Source organism: Dipteris shenzhenensis, chromosome 33 (assembly GCF_047967505.1).
Source record: "Dipteris shenzhenensis isolate YYH24624 ecotype China chromosome 33, Dip_SZ_1.0, whole genome shotgun sequence".
In the NCBI taxonomy this organism is placed as follows: Eukaryota; Viridiplantae; Streptophyta; class Polypodiopsida; order Gleicheniales; family Dipteridaceae; genus Dipteris; species Dipteris shenzhenensis.
Genome location: NC_141628.1, coordinates 1,864,261 through 1,880,045, shown reverse-complemented (window position 1 = coordinate 1,880,045; position 15,785 = coordinate 1,864,261).

The window sequence follows — 15,785 nt, the reverse complement described above, 5'->3', positions numbered from 1 at the left end:
ATGAAGGAAATAGACTGAATGTGCTCGACCTCCACTTCATCTCATAAAAGCTCATGCTATAGATTTTTATGCTCACCCTTTACATAATCTTCTTGGATATCATAAATCTCATGCTGTCATTCTAGGGTCTTTACTCAAGTGTAAAGGTCCCCATCTTCGAGCTTTGAGAAGTTGATAGAGTCAAACTTGAAGGAAGGAGGAGGAAGACACTGACATCGAGTAGGGCAACAGCCATCACAGAAGACTTGAATCAAATCCCAAAAGTCGGAAGACACAATGACTTGGTAAAGGTTGCAACCTTACATATCTTCCTTTTCTTCTAGCTCTACGATATCTTCCTTTTCTTCTAGCTCTATGATATCTTCCTTACTTAACATACATTTCATTAATTTTGGACTCATATGTCTAGTTTTGGACTAATCATAAAAATCCTTCCCAATGGAAAGTTTACTTTATGAAAATATTATTTGAGAATCAAAAGTTTACTTTCTAGAACTCTCATTTCCACATAATAAATTTCACAATATCTCTCTATAATGTTGCACTTTTTTTTTTCCAAAGAAAGGAACCTTCTATTAATGATTGAAAGATTTCATGCAAGACAATAGCCCTAAAGGTGCTGAGTATGGAAAAAAACTAGAAAAGGCTGAAAGAAAGAGCTGGCCTATTCTAGAGAAACCCAGCTCACTGCCCAGGGGATCTCTGGAACTAGGGCTAACAACCAAGTGGGGGGACTATATAACCAATGAATCCCTCGCGGGGTGAAGATGTCGAAAACTCCTATAGGCCAAGCCTTGCAAAAACGAGCATGCATCTTGATAGTCACCCTGGAGCCTAGAGTCCCATGCTCCCAGGTGGATTGTAAAGTGTATATGATATCCTGCCAGATGGCAACTAGGGTAGCTGAGGGTGGAACCGGGTGCTCACCCATCACAAGACTGCAACAAGCCACCCAAATGTTCCAATTCATGATGCTGGCTACCACTTCCCAAACATTGTCCTCCCTAGGAGGAGGAGCTAGGTTGTCAGGAGGGACTGCCTCGTGGAGTGCTACCCTCTGGATGCTCTGACCTTGTATTCGGTAGGCTAGGGAGATCTCATCAATCTGAAATGGGTGTCCTCCCTTTGTCAACCAAGCCACCCCCCAGGCGTAGTCTCTCTGAAGACTATACATATGTGTCATGATCCTAAGGGCTGCCAAAGAAGGGCACCTCATCCACCTACTCAACTAGGCTGCCCCTAGAGGCCAAAACCACTCTCTCGGATCCCACTGGACCTCCCTCAAGGGTCTACCCTCCCACAACCAAAGGTGCCATCTAGGGGCATCCTGCTCTGAGATACTAGGAGGGTCAATGTGCCACTCCTTCCCCAAGCATCCCACCACTATGATCATCTACCAGTGAATCCCATCAAGACTCCCATCCATCTTGGGGTCTCTCTAAGTGAGTGGTTGGAGTAGGCCTCCAGGTCCTACACAGAAGAAGCCGAGGTGTGTGTTGACTCACTACATTAACATCCTCAAGGGAGCACCAGTATAGGAAAACTGCCCCAACCATCTGTTGTCTCTCCAAATGTGAAGTCCTTCCCACCAGGACTTAGGAATGGCTAAGTCAATCTGGCCCATCCATTTCCCTACCCCTCGCAAATGCGCTAGGGTGTCAAGCCTCGCCTCTACCTCCATGGGTAATTTGCTCCAACGGCCAAAGGACCCTGCTGGACCACTATCCCACTGTGCCCAACCAATGTGAGTCTGTTGTCCGAGCATACATCCCTCCTGATCTCTGATCTCTGGGTGCCACATAATGGGCTGGCACTCAGACTCCTCTCTGCATTTGGGCGGAGCACGGATGAGACCCCCTACCAGTCTCTGCCAGACCTTGTGAAGGATCCTCATCAAGGGGGATAATGTTGCACTAATAATGCAAAATATACTATTAAAGCCTAGTTTTCTTATCTTGTTTCTAAGAATCTTATTCCTGTTAAAAACATTTCTTGAGTTATTAACTTAAATCCATGGAAAAGCTCTTAAATTTTAAGTTTTAATTTAATTTAATCCATGCAAACACACTTACAATTCAATGTAGAAGAAAATAACACTCTTGAAGATTCAAAAAATTAGAATGTTTAAATAGAGAAGAGACGTGGAAGACTCTTTTGTACTCCAAAAAATAGCAATAGGTATGCTTGCAATTTCACATTATCATATTTTACATGAAATATTTCTCTGAATGAATCTTTGTACAAAGGAGTCTATCACAGCCTTTTCAATATTTAATTCGTCCTTTACAATGACTTGAGTACAAATGGGAAATCTTTACATTTTCTCATTTGAACATCTGATTCGTGATCGCTTGTCGCTTGGGTGCCATCTTCATTCAATCACATGTGACCACCATCATCTCCAATATTTATTGATGCTTGTTGAATGGTATTATCATGGGCATTCTTCATTTGCACTATCTCCTTCTACTTCCTCTTTAGCAATCATCTTCAAAAACTCCATAATGTGTGATATAATTGGTAGCGGTGTTTTTATTTTTTCTTCATACCCTATTTGCTTCTTTGCTTTCTTTGTCCTTGATGTTCTAGATACTATGATTGTCTCTGTGGAAAGCTCTGAAATTGCTTCATGGTTTGGTACCTATTCCTTTTTCATACAATTAGTATACAGTGCATTATCTCCTAGTTCTCCTTCTTGCCCTTTGACTTATACCATACTGAACGTGCACATACCCGATGGGCATGATAATGTACACACACATGAATCCCACATATTTTGAGGTGCATGCAAAGAACATGCCCATCAAATGTGCTTTGGATGGTCAAAGACACCAGAAATCTTGTTTTTCACCAAGTGTTATGCACACCATCAAAAAATTAGTATCTCAGGTGTGTTATTTGAATGCTCACATACCCAATGGTCATGATACTTTGAAAATGCATCCCACATATATTGACATGCAAGAAAAATATCTTGCCCATCGGATATGATTTGGATTGTCGAAGTCACCACAAACCCTCTTTTTCACAAGTAATATGCACGACCATCAAAAAATCATACTTGAGGTGTGTTATTCGAACACGCTCATACCCGATGGGCATTGTGATGCCCAAAATTGATATATTTTATTTGGCATTGGCATGTTTTTCTCTATGTTTGTAAGAGTTTGAGTATCAAGTGATAGCCTAGCGGCTCTCACTTATTTCTATTTTCTAAGATATTGTATGGGATTGAGAGGATGGGTGGAATGGATCATTGTAAATACCATGTGTATGAAGTATAAATACCTTGTTATGGGGTGAGAGTTATTTGTGTATGGGATATTATGGGGTTTTTAGAAAATAAGAAGAGAGTCATATAAAGAGGTGGGTCTCATGTTCATGTGTTCCAATAATATAAGAGAGATCACATGCCAAGCGTGTGGAAGTCATGTGGAGGAGTGTGGAAGAGTGTGGAGTCAACAGAAATTCCTATGTGGAATAAGGAGGATGTGGACACATGGAAAAGAGAGCGTCTTTATCAATGGGCTCCATGTGGGGAGACTCTTGACTTTATCAATTTTTTAAGAGTCTTGAGCATCTTTTGATGGGACACATGGCAAGAGTAGCCTAACATATGGGCTTATGTGATTGATGGGGAAAGGAATCTACAAGCAGCAATTGTAAATGGGTGAAGGAGGGTGACAAAATCTCTATAAAAGGAGCCCTCCTCTCCCTTGTTCAACATCTCTCTTCCACCATTGAGCCTCATGATGTTGTAGCTCTAGTCTCTTTAAGCCTCTTCCATGAGCCTTCTCTCTCCCTCTTGTAGATATACTCTTATGTAGACTCTTGAGTCCATATCTCTCTAGTTCATTCTCTTTCTATGAGCAGTCTTGGAGCTCTCACTCCCTCTTGTAGATATACTCTTATGTAGACTCTTGAGTCCATATCTCTCTAGTTCATTCTCTTTCTATGAGTAGTCTTAGAGCTCTCGCTCCCTCTTGTATGTATGAAACCTCTTCTTCTCCCTTGTGTTTGTAGTATTTTGAGTTGCATTTGAGTGGAGTCTCACTATATTGGTAATAAAGGTCACTTCAGGTTCTCCCTCTTGAGTGTCTCTCCCCTTTTTCCATTGCTCTCTCTTCCAAAGTGCTCAAAAGTGTTGTTTATTCGGCCGCTCATTGCGCACACATGGTCCACCCATTTCTCAAGCCACAAAGGGCATTCTTTCCTCTCTCCTAGGCGACCTCTATGGGCTTTGGATCATTGATGAAGTCGGATTTGGATAGTTGAAGTCTCACAAATCCCATTTTTTACAAGTCATATGCACAACCACCAAAAAATAGTATATGTGTTATTCAAACACTCTCAAATCCGTTGATGGGCATGATATGCACAACTGCCAAAAATAATATCTGTGTTATCAAACATGCTCATACCTAATGGGTATGATACTATGCACATGCATCAATCCAACCTACGTTGAGATGTATACAAAGTACCATGCCCACTTTGGATGGTCAAAGTCACCACAAACCCCATTTTTCACAAAGTATTATGCATAACCGGCAAAAAACACACTCTGAGGTGTGTTATTCAAATGCGCACATACACGATGGGTAAGTTACCTTGCACATGCAACATGTTGGGATGTGTGTGATCAAGGGCTTGCTAGATACATGTGTGCATCCACTAGCAGTCATATGGTTGTGTGTGTGTGTGTGTGTGTGTGTAGAAGAGGCACACTTAGTGCCATAGGCCATGACACAGGTGATGATGTAATGCAAAGGCCCCCACATGGGGTGGTGCCTATGATTGTGAAGTTCCTATGATTTAGGAGCTACCTCCATTTATGTAGGAGAGGTGCTATTGATTTAGGCCACCCTCTCTCCATTTCTATAAAAGAGGGACTTCCCTCTCACAATGAATAGAATACCCATTTGAATATCTCATGTGTTCTCACTCACCTCCATGATGAAGCTCTCCTCTTTCCCTAAGTTCCAACATTTGGTATCAAAGCTAGCTTACAAGCCTCCATGAGCCTAGTCTAGAATTCTACCTCTAAGACCCTAGATTCTCCTAGACTCCTCAAGATTCTTCTTCTTCCCTCTTCCTTCATGTTTTCCCCAAATCTTGCTGTGTATTGAGGGATTAAATTCGTGAGCCACAATGAATGATTTCTGAAACCCTCTCAGCTGGAGATCAATCTCATCAAGGCAAAAGTCTACAACCAAAAGGACTTTAGTTAGGTTCGTGCTTGTCCCATATAAGCTTAGCATTCACTATCCTCCTTGAGTGAGTTGCAAATCTTAATATTTCAGCACCAGGCGTCCCCGTCGGTGCCCATAGTGGTGCCAAGATTGCACAGTCAACCTCCATGTTTGCTGCTGGCATCTTAGCGGCACTCATCTGCACTCTACTATTGCAATAAACCATGATCGATTAGTTTGAATCCAAGATGAAGTTTAGGATGTTGCTCAGTGGATGGTATATAACATGGGAGAGGACAATTGACATAGAGGACCTTATTTAGGTGCATACCCAAGCAACCTTGGAATTTTGAACCATTTTCACTTTGCCTCAGCTAATAAAGTTGGGAGTTTTCATTTAAACCACGTTGGGATTTGCTAATTGTGTGGAGCTTTGGCTTTTCATACTTCTAAACTTTTGAAAGTCTCTAGCGAGAATCAATTTGCTATTTGCAATGGGACACTAGAAAGGTTGAACATGATCAAGCATTTACAAAGAATGCCAAGGCAAATCTGATTGAGGAAAGTACTTCAACAAATGCACAATGGTGGATGTAGATTGGGCTTTCTAGAGTCCAATATTTTGAGCTTTGGTCATCACTTGGTCATGTAGTCAATTTTGAGGTTCTTTGCCTGGATTAATACTCCAAAAAGAATGTTATGGTTTTGCATTAGTCCATATAGTCTTTGTAAATCACCTCTGGTCACCATATGATGTAGGCCATGTGATGTGTGTGTGCTCCCATGGTACCTCTTGTAGACATGAGAAACTAGGTCCACACAAAGGCCTATGATTAATCCTTGTACATGCAATAGAGATAACCATTTGGGGGGTTTTATCCCATTTTTGTAAACCTTGACCCTTGGGCACCGTTGCAAGCATAAGATCCTACACATAGATTTATCCTTGACCACCATGAGATGGCCATGTGTGACCACCATGAGATGGCATGAGAAACTATGAGACTAGATGTATCCTTGACATTGCAAGAGGCAAACCCTTGAGGGAGGTATGTTGGGATGTGTGTGATCAAGGTCTTGCTAGGTGCATGTGTGCATCCACTAGTATCATATGGTTGTGTGTGTGTGTGTGTAGAAGAGGCACACTTAGTGCCATAGGCCATGATACAGGTGATGATGTAATGCAAAGGCCCCCACATGGGGTGGTGCCTATGATTGTGGAGTTCCTATGATTTAGGAGCTACCTCCATTGATGTAGGAGAGGTGCCATTGATTTAGGCCACCCTCTCTCAATTTCTATAAAAGAGGGACTTCCCTCTCACAATGAATAGAACACCCATTTGAATATCTCATGTGTTCTCACTCACCTCCATGATGAAGCTCTCCTCTCTCCCCAAGTTCCAACACAACAATCCAACCTATGATGAGGCACGTGCAAAGTATCATGCCCATAGGATATGCTTAGGATGGTCAAACTCATCCAAACCCCGTTTTTCACACAAAGTAATATGTGGAATCCCCAAAAAATAGTATGTGAGGTGTCTTATTTGAATGCACACCTACCTAATGGGCATGATACTTTGTACATGCATCAATCCCACATATATTGACATGAGTGCAAAGTATCATGCCTATTGGATATTCTTTGGATTGTCGAAGTCACCACAAACCTCGTTTTTCACAAGCAAATAATCGTGCCCATCGGATATGCTTTTGATAAAGTTACCAAAAACCCCATTTTCCACCAAGTGTTATGCACATCATCCAAAAATAGTATCTGACGTGTGTCACTCGAATGCGCTCATAACCGATCAACATGATACTTTGCACATGAGTCAATCCAACATATGTTGAGGTGCATGCAATGTATTGTGCCCATCATATATGCTTTGGATTGTCAAGGTTGAACCTCGTTTTTCACCAAGTAATATGCACAACCAGCAAAAAATAGTATTTGAAGTGTGTTAGTCGATTGCACTCACATCCAATGGGCATGCTACTATGCATTCATGTCAATACAACCCATTTTGATGTGCGTGCAAAGTATCATGCCAGTCGAATATGCTTTGGATGGTCAAAGTCACCACAAACCCCAGATGCCTAGCTCCTCTTTTGTCTCCTAGTCTTGCCTTACCTCTCATGCCTAGTCTTGCAATTTCTCTTTATCAATTTGTTTTAACAAGTGGTCCTTGAACACAACAACGACATGTTTATACGAACATAATCACAAATAAAGATAGTTGCCAACCATGGTTGGCTATAATTGGAGCTAATGGAAAATTACCCACACCATTCAGAAAAGGAATATGGGGGAGCTATATGAATATGGAGGAGTTGTAAAAATATGGTTGGCTATAGTTAGATCTAATGGAGAGTTTCCCAAGGTGCACACATACTGAATATGGAGGAGCTATATGAAATTTTTCTTAAGTTGTTGCATGCTTTATTGGTCATTTTTCACCATGTTATGCACAACCGAAAAAAAACACGCTCTTAGATGTGTTATTCAAATGCGCACATACCCAATGGGCACAATACTTTTCACATGGGTCAATACAACCTATTTTGAGGTGTGTGAAAAGTATCATGTCCATCAAATATGCTTTGGATGGTTAAACCCATCCCAAACCCCATTTTTCACACCAAGTGTTATGCATAACCACCAAAAAATAGTATCTGAGGTGTGTTATTTGAACGCATTCATAAAATATGGGCACAAAATTTTGGACAAGTGTCAATCAAAACTACTTTGGGGTGTGTACAAAGTATCATGCCCATCAGATATGCATTGGATGGTCAAAGTCTCCACAAACCCTGTTTTTCACCAAGTGTTATGCACATCCAGTAAAAAATAGTATCTGAGGTGTGTTATTCAAACATGCATATACTCTATGTGCATGATACTGTGCACGTGCTTGAATAAAAAAAATTTTGAGGCATGTGAAAAGTATTGTGCCCATCGGATATGCTTTGAATGGTCGAAGTCACCATAAACCTTGTTTTTCAGCAAGTGTTATGCACACCATCAAAATTTTAGTATATTTGAGGTGTGTTATTCGAATGCACACATACCCAATGGGTATGATACTCTTCATGCACATCAATCCCACATATTTTTAAGAGAATTCAAAGTATAATGCCCATTGGATATGCTTTGGATAGTCAAAGTCGCCACAAACTCCGTTTTTCACCAAGTGTTATGCACAACTGACAAAAAATAGTATCTGAGGTGTGTTATTCAAATTCACACATACCCGATTGACATGATACTTTGCATTCACATCAATACCACATATTTTGACATTTTTACAAAGTATCATGCCCGTCTAATATGCTTTGCATGGTCAAAGTCGCCACAAACCCCTTGTTTCACCAAGTGTTATGCACACCTTCAAAAATAGTATCTGAGGTGTGTTATTCAAATGGGCACATATTGGATGGGCATGATACTTTTCACTCATGTCAATCCTAGATATTTTGAGGAGTTTGCAAAGTATCTTGCCCATCAGATATGTTTTGGATGGTACAAAACCCATTTTTCACTAAGTATTATGCATAATCAAAAAAATATAGTATTTGAGTTGTGTTATTCGAATGTGCACATACCCGATGGGCACAATATCTATAGACACATCAATCCTATATATTTTGAGTCTTGTGAAAAGTATTGTGCCCATCGGATATGCTTTGGATGGTCAAAGTCACCAAAAACCTTGTTTTTCACCGAAGTGTTATGGACACTGGGTTGGTTATTCAAACTTGCTCATAACTGATGGGTTCTACACTTTGCACAAATTTAAATCCAACCTAATTTGAGGTGTGTACAAAGTATCGTGCCCATTGGATATGCTTTGGGTGGTCGAAGTTGCCACAAACCACGTTTTTCACCAAGTAATATGCACAACCGCCTAAAAATAGTCTCTCATGTGTGTTATTCAAATGCACACATATTCGATGGGCATGATACTTTGTACGCATGTCAATACCATATATTTTGAGGTGTGTACAAAGTGTCATGTCCATTAGATATGATTCGGATGGTCGAAGTCACCACAAACCCCGTTTTTCACTAAGTAATACACACAACTGGCAATAAATAGTATCTGAGGTGTGTTATTCGAACACGCACATACCCAATGGATATTATATTTCTATGCATGTCAATCACACATATGTTGAGTTGTGTACAAATTATCATGCCCATCAGATATGCTTTGGATGGTCGAAGTCGCCACAAACTCAGTTTTTCACCGTGTTATGCACAATCGGCAAAAAATAGTATTTGATGTGTGTTATTCAAATGTGCACATACCTGATGGGTGTGATACTTTGCACGTGCATGAATCCCAAATATGTTGAGGTGAGTGCAAAGTATCATGCCCATCAGATATGCTTTGGATGGTCCAAGTTGCCACAAACCCAGTTTTTCACCGAGTGTTTTGCACACCATCAAAAAATACTATTTGAGGTGTGTTATTCGAACACAGTCATAACCAATAGGCATAATACTTTGCATGAGTGTCAATCCAAAGCATTTTGGGGTGCGTGAAAATGATGGTGCCCATCGGATATGCTTTGGATGGTCAAAGTTGCCACAAACCTCGTTTTACACGGAAGCATAAACATAGATCAAGTGAAAGATAGGGCATAATCAAAGACTCACAACACCAAATGGGTTTTAAACATGCCCCCTCTCTTTCATGGCTTTTGACAAAATTATCTTATAAGCATTAAGGCTCAAACCTCTCATTCATCTCTTTTGTGCATGCAATGTGTGAGACGCATGAATATTTTTGTATTAGTTTCTTCAACCCCACTATGATTGTCTAGGTCCATCTATAGTAGACTTTGTTGATCTCTTACCAAAGATTCCCACATCAAATATAAGTGTTACTTTGCAAGCTTTTTCTTTGGAGTATTAGGTGACATCTCTTCTTGAACCACCTATTTCCCTTTGTCATTATCCTTAGGCTTCTTCCCTTGGCTATCCTAACTCATCTAAGTCAATATTAAGTGGATGTTATTTTTCTTCACCTTTTTCTTGTGCATTGTTCAGTTCATCAAATACATCATCTTTGTTGATGATGAACTTCATTTTCTACATGTCATACAACCTGTAAGCTTTTGGTTATTTTCATATCTAACAAAGATGAATGTGCCTGCATTTCAGTCAAGCATCTTTCTCTTGACATCTACTATGTGCACATTGTAGCCATACACTCTTCCATGACTATCATGAGATTGAAACTGTTTGTGATGACTAACACGACTTATTGAAACTTTGTAAGATTACTTTTTGATCCAATTGTGGCTGAGATAGCATCTAGACTAACTAGGAGACTAGGTCAGCTAGCAAGGTGGAAAGGGGTAGAGTGGCCCTCATCCTCACTCTTATTAAAAAAACCTTGGGGCATTTTTGAACCATTCACAAACGTAGCCTCCTTTGCGCCACCAAAAACCCATGGATAGGGCATGCGGTATAATTTTGCATTAGTAAGAGGTAGAATCCATGTTTCCTTTCGGTATTAGACCAAAGCAAGGTTTGGTTGGTGGTGTCAAGTACATTGAGGGCTACTTTGCACTAGATCTATTCTATTTTGGTATTAGACTTGAGTAAGATTTTTGTTGTTGGTGTTAGGTACAATAAGGGTTACTTTTGCACTAGATCTATCCTATTTTGGAGCATGATAAATACATTGATTATTAGTTGTCTGATTGGTTGTGTGATTCTCTAGGTTGATGTGTGTTCCAATTTGCTTGTGTGTACAACAAAGTAAGTGTGATCTCGAGTGATAGTGCATGTAGTAATAAACATGAAATACTGACATGTAGGTTGTACATTGATGGATCTATATGTAAATTTCTACAACAGTACCTGATTGCTGTCATATCTTAATATAAGTGCATAATTCACCCAGATTGTGCTTTTCCAATCTATGCTTATATATGTTGGTACTGACTGATGATGTAGTAGCTTGAGGAGGAAAAGCCCAAGGACTCTACCATCATAGCTATATAATACTCATCCAAAAATTGCTCTCAATTAAACAAGGATTTCATTCCTACTCATTGCCAAAGCCAACTCTCTCAAGACCTTTGTCCTTTTTTGCCTCTTTGTAGCACCTTTGTTATTGGTATTGCATCTTTTTAGGCATTGTCAAGCATCGAATCACCTCCAAAATCCTATCTAACATAGAATCCAAGTAAGCGCTCTCTCTTAGAAAGGATGTATAATGAGTGCAAGGACATGTCATGAAAAGTATATAAGAGAATTGAAATGGTTGTGCTTACTAAGCACTGAAAGCATAACACACACAATGTAGGTCAAATGAATGTAGTTCCAAAGCATTATTACTTTACAAAAATCAAATTTTACACATTTACAAAATAGGCATGGAACCTATCCTTATTGCTTATGCTTATGGCTTTAAACCACTAGGATTGGCCCACTTTCTCCACCCTCTACGGAGTAGCCTTGTGCTCTTGCTCGAGCAAGATAAGATCTTCTAAACTTTGAATTGAATACTTTTAGTCCTTCTTATGGCACCATGGTGTTACATTAGAATGTAATAGAACCTTGTGTGGATCAGTGATAAAAAATCCTTAGAGATACCATTGTAATGTATATATAAGAGCCATGTTAAGCAATGAACCTTCTAGGGGATAACTCCTTTCCATCGAGAGAGAGAGAATAGATACCTTATTATGGGTATCAAAGTTTTTTTGATGCCTATGTAGGTGTGAGTAGGTCATCATAGGCTTGGAGAGTAAGTTCTCAATCAGAGAGACACGTAGGTGGAAGTACAAATTATAGGTCAAAGCCTACATTTGTGAAACAAAAGTGTGAGCTTGCAGAAAGGTGCTACTAGGTGGTAATAAACAAACATCTACATGAGCTCACATTTGCTGGTGGTTTGGACGTAGCTTGTGGTTCATGTGCTTGATAGTACGAGGTAAACACAGTCGGTTCTAAATGGATTATATTGGTGACCCACAAGGTTATGATTCAATGCCTAGGTAGGTATGTGATAATTGTGCGGTTTGTTGATGGCAGAATCAATGGTCTTGTGAAGTGATAGCTTTGTTTATTGTTCTACCACACCTATGCATGGTGGAAACATCTCCATGTGAACCTCATAGGAGAGGAAACCTGTGGCCTTCTCTTGGTCAACAGCTTCATTGTCTGAAGAACAAGGTAGTGGAATGAGAACGTTAGTTTTTTTTTTGGCAAATAAAAAACAAAAAAATTATTAGCAAAAAAAAACTACAAGGAAAAAGGATCAACTATGGCGAGCGTTAGTTGGGGTAAAGCGAATTGGCATTGGAGATATGAGTCAAAAGAGCTGGTTGGGCTTTGGTTGGGTTGAGTTTAAAAATCTTACATAGAGTTGTGTGCATAATAGAATTGTATTGATAAGAGGTAAGTTGCAGATATGTAGTGATTCACGGTTAGGGTTTGTCATTTGACATCATCTTGAAATGCATGTTAAGAGGAAAGTTACATCTAGAAACTCAATATTTTCCAAGTTTTTAAAGTAACAAATGGGTTTTAAAAATAGCATTAATAAAGGCCTTGTGTCTTGCCAATCAATTTGATATGCTACATGAAACACTTCTCACTTATAAAATGAAAGTTATGATTGTTTAAATTTTGCTTGTTTTCAAGCTTAGTTTGAAAATCTGACCCTTGGCATAGAAATTTGGCTCATTTGCCTAGGATTTGAATCGCATCGAGCCCTCATGCAACTTCCATCTTGTGGATCAAAACTGCATGCAATTCCATAAAAGATACATGCAAATCTAATCTTGAGGTTCAAATTTGCATGAAGCTAGGCTACATGCAATTTCAATCCCTAGAGTCAGACATTTGCCCAAATGTGCCAAATTGCAACCCGGAGATTAGATTTTAAAACCAAGCTTGAAAAACAAGCAAACTTTATACAGCCATAAATTTCATTTTATAAGTTAAAAGTAGCTCATAGAGCATATGAAATTGATTGGCAAGATGCAAGGCATCCATTGATGGTATTGGTCGACCCATGTGTTACTTTAAAAGATTTAAAACTAAAATTGAAATTTTTTAATATGTAAAAGCATTTTTAATATATTAAAATTTAAGGAATTGGGTGTGGTTTTTAAGTTTACATCCATTTTATATGCACATAGGTAAGAGATTTATTATAAAAATGTATATTGTTCCTTGTAGTAGATTTATCATAGATTTTCTTTAGAGCCTTCTCCTTGTGAGGAAATCTTTATGTCTCTTCCTCAAAATTATCTCAATATTACTAATGTGATTATTCTTTTTTTGTAGCATCACTTTCAATCGAAATTTCCTTATAACTATTAAATGTAAAAATAATAATAATAGTAGAGAAAAGTATCAATACTAAAAGTATCAATGTAAAATAATAATTGGCTCAAAGCTATGCTAATTAGACTACTTAAAAAATAATATATAAAAGCATATAGAGTGTAATTCAGAATAGGCAAAATTTGACACTATTTTTAATGCTTATATTGACGTTTGTCCCAACCTCTATTTTGATGCTTATATTAAACATCCATTTAATTTTCCAAAAAAGAATCCATAGAAAGAACTATAAAAGGACAAATGCATACTAGTGTATCTTTTGATTGTACTAGGTTGAGCTCTGAAAATTTTAGTAAAGTTTGTAAAAGACCATTGCATGAGTGGTTCAAGGGTACTCTTGGGGTCTTGCATAGGCGAGATGTTGGGTATGCCAATAGACATAGATGAGAGCTCAGAGATTCCTTGAACAAACACACAACATTAAAAAGGGTAATGAAAGCTTGGTTATAGCTTTTCAAGGATATTTGGAGTCAAAGGTTGCTAAAGCATGTTGCTTGACTTGAAATGTTCCTCTTGGAAGTAGAGTGACATATGTCTGGATGGTCGACCAACATAAGTTAAGATTATAGCAAAATTCAAGCTAAAGAAAATCTATTGGTGTTTTCTATTTCTCTAATCATTTATCATCTAGTCCTTATCGCAAGACGATATCCATCATGCTTCTTTTAGACATGGGCTTAGGTTTAACCTTTTAGCCCATGCTATGCCATAGGTTTAGGTTAAGCATGGGCTTAGGTTTAACGCTAGAGATCGACTTATGCATGGATAAACTACGAATGGGTGAACAAAGAATAGGGGTCAAGTTACAACCATGTACCCAAGAAAAATGTGAGGTAGTTAGATTCAAGATGCACATAAGAATGCTCTCATAGGAACCTATTCTATAAAAATTTGAGATAATCAAATTTAATAGGGAGTCAAAGTTTACGTATTTCATAAAAGAATGAGACACTCATTCCAAAAAATTTAATAAGCATGTAATAATATGTATATGCACCAAATTTATGCTTCGAAATCTATATATACATGAAACATATATCCCACTTTGAAAGGAGTCTAACAGAGTGATATCGACTGATATCATAAACAATCAAATGACTTCCTAACGTAAGGTTTATTCTAGTTCCATGTTTAAAGGAAATAAATCTGTAGTATCTTTACAAAGAGCACGCAAAGTTGGATAGGAGAAAATCCAATCTTAGAATGAATGACCATCCTCAAAGATTTGAGGAATTATTTAAAATGGACAAAATACTAGCAAGTTTGATTTAAAAAGGTTATAGTAGTAAATAACACGTTGGCAATATTAATGAATCCCTTTTTTGAACAATTCCAATAGTATATTTAGCTTCATATACATACAATAAAGATCAATATTGCACATACAAGATACCAACCATTAAGGACATGTACTAGGAAAAAAAGTCAAATTCTAAAATTCTGGTGGATTTTGGATTGGTTGGGAGTTAGTGTTTTGCATCATGTGTGTGTGTGTATGGGTGGGTGGGGTTCATCTGCACACCCATGAATCCATGCATACATGTGCATGTCAATGTTGACATCTGTACAATGTAGGATCTTGGTTTGAATGGTAGCTTGGAGAGACAACTTCTATTTCGATAATTTGGAGGAGTGTAATGGGGAAAACCATATCCAAAGCTTTTGTATTCCTGAAAAAATAATGACACATGTAAAAAATCAATCATAACATCATTATATGTAGTTGCCATAGGTAATCGACGTGTAAAAAATACTGACACATATGAAAAATAAATCTTAACATCATTATATGTAGTTGCCATAGTTAAGAGACAATCAATTCCATAAATTTATGCATGCTATCTTTCATTGCCTCCATGATTTCAAACCATTTGCCATTGACTAGTTGGAGTAGTGGCTGCATATAAGATGCTTAAATATGTAAGAGCCTTCTCTACAACTTATTTCCATGTAAATTGGAGCACTAGTTAATGGTTTTAACCCCTTAGAGATAGGTTCCATCATATAATGCATTTCATGGTATAAATGCATACATCATAGGCTATGATGGTAGATTTTTGTTTTCATGACTATGTTTTTCCACAATTCAAATCACACATAATGAGTGCTAGGATGCTAGAGGGTCAAGCAATTGTGAATGGGGTGGTGAAAAGAAAATATAGTTATTCAAAACGTGACAAATTGTTTTTAGGATGACCCTCTTCTTACTAGAGAAAAGT